This window comes from Emiliania huxleyi, assembly GCF_000372725.1.
Source record: "Emiliania huxleyi CCMP1516 unplaced genomic scaffold EMIHUscaffold_357, whole genome shotgun sequence".
NCBI classification, from domain to species: Eukaryota; Haptophyta; order Isochrysidales; family Noelaerhabdaceae; genus Emiliania; species Emiliania huxleyi.
Window position 1 is genome coordinate 18,751 of NW_005199298.1, and position 1,811 is coordinate 20,561.

Below are 1,811 nucleotides of genomic sequence, written 5' to 3' on the forward strand. Positions count from 1 at the left end.
GGGAGACTGATCACAAATCTTCCCGCTTCCTGCCCTTTGGCATCGCCCGGAGCGCCTTTGCAATCAGCGCTGGCGCCACCGCCGTAATCTGGGGCCTGCTCTGGACCTGCTATCTCTGACCAGCTAGCAGACCGCATTCGAACGCACGTGGCATGCAACACCGGCACCGGCACCGGTAGCTCTCGCCCGGTTGCGTATAACACCGATAACCGTCGCGCATACTTTTGAGACCGGTCGGCTGCCAAAAATAACTCACAGGGTCTCATACGCGAGAACATCTAGACTCCTGTACAGTACGACACAATTTTATTAACACCGCCCCGCGCGTCGGACGCATGAGATGGTCTGAGGGTTCGACGACGGCCCGTCGTCGGACGTCGCAGGCCGCCGCGCGTCTGTGCGGGTGCGCCGGCCTGCGCCGTGCGCGCCAAGATGCGCCACCCCCCGCGAGAGAGCCCAGTCACGTGGCCTCCTCGACGCCGCGCGGGGTGCGGAGGTGGGGCAGCTCCTCTGTGCCCTGGAGCAGCGCGGCCTCGTCGGAGAGGAGCGACTCGACATTCTCGAAGTGGACGCCTGCAATCAACACTTGGAGTCGTAAACTCGTCCGGGAGGACTCTCGACACTCTCGAAGCGGACGCCCTGCGGCTTCAGGCCCGGAGGCAGCTGCAGCGCGAGCGTCTGCTGCACGCCCGGCTTGATGAGCCGTGTCACGTCGGCCCAGTGGCCGATGAAGCGCGCCCTGGAGGGGGCGATCGTGTTGTACGCCTTGCGCATCAGCAGAGGCGTCCCGTCGATGGAGCCCGCCGCGTTGAAGGAGTCGTTGAGCAGCGGCTTGTACCTATCGAGGTTTCGTACTAATGACGTCCTTCTGGGCACTTTGGGCGTCGGTATGTGTGTGTATGTCTCCTGGTCGTGGATGTGTCTCACTGTGTGTTCTAGGCCCATTTGAGCATATACAAGGCTTGTGCTTCGCCCAGATCAGCAGCCGCCCCGGCGCGAGCCACGGCACGTTCGCCTCATCGTTGGAGTTGGGGTCGAGGTCGTACGACAGATCGTACGACCGGTTGCGCGCCTGTTAGGACACCGCCGGGGCTGTGAGCACACGTCGGCTGCGTCTCGGGTGGACGGGTGGCACGAGCGGCCGCTCGCCGCGAGCTGCTCCAGCACGGCCGCGGGCACGGAGAAGGTCCCCGTCCAGCGGCCTCCCGAGAAGCCTCCCGCCGCGACAATCTCGTGCGCGCGGCCAAACCGCTCCCCCGCCCACGCGCCTCTGATCCGGACGGCGGGCGGGCGGCCGTCGAGGGGGGGTAGTGCGTCGAAGCGCACGACCTTGCCGTTGAGCGTCGCGCGCGAGACCGCGCCAGGCCCGTGCGGCGGCAGCAGGACGGTGAGCTCTGCCGCCGCTCCCTGCTCGCCCACCACGCGGTCGAGCGAGAGCGCGCCGTCTGCGGAGAGGGAGGCGGCGCCGGCGGCGGCGCCGAGCACGAGCGGCGCGACCTATTGGGGAGGAGGATGACTCAACCATTCGTCGCAGATTGAAAGCCCTACACGAGCGTGAGCGCGACCAGCGACGCGCCGTCGAACGGCTCGAGCTCGAGGGCGAGGGCGGTGGTGGGCGGCACCGTCAGGGCGAGGGCGTCTCCAGCCCGGAGCAGCTGCCGCGCCCACCCGCCTGCGGGCTCCGGAGGAGGAATTCACGGACATTTAAGTAATGAATAGGATCTGAATTACCCCCCCCCCCCCCCCCCCTGTTTTTTTTCTCGCGCCTCGAGCGGTTTTTTGTTTCTTATTTTTTTTTACCTATTTTCTTC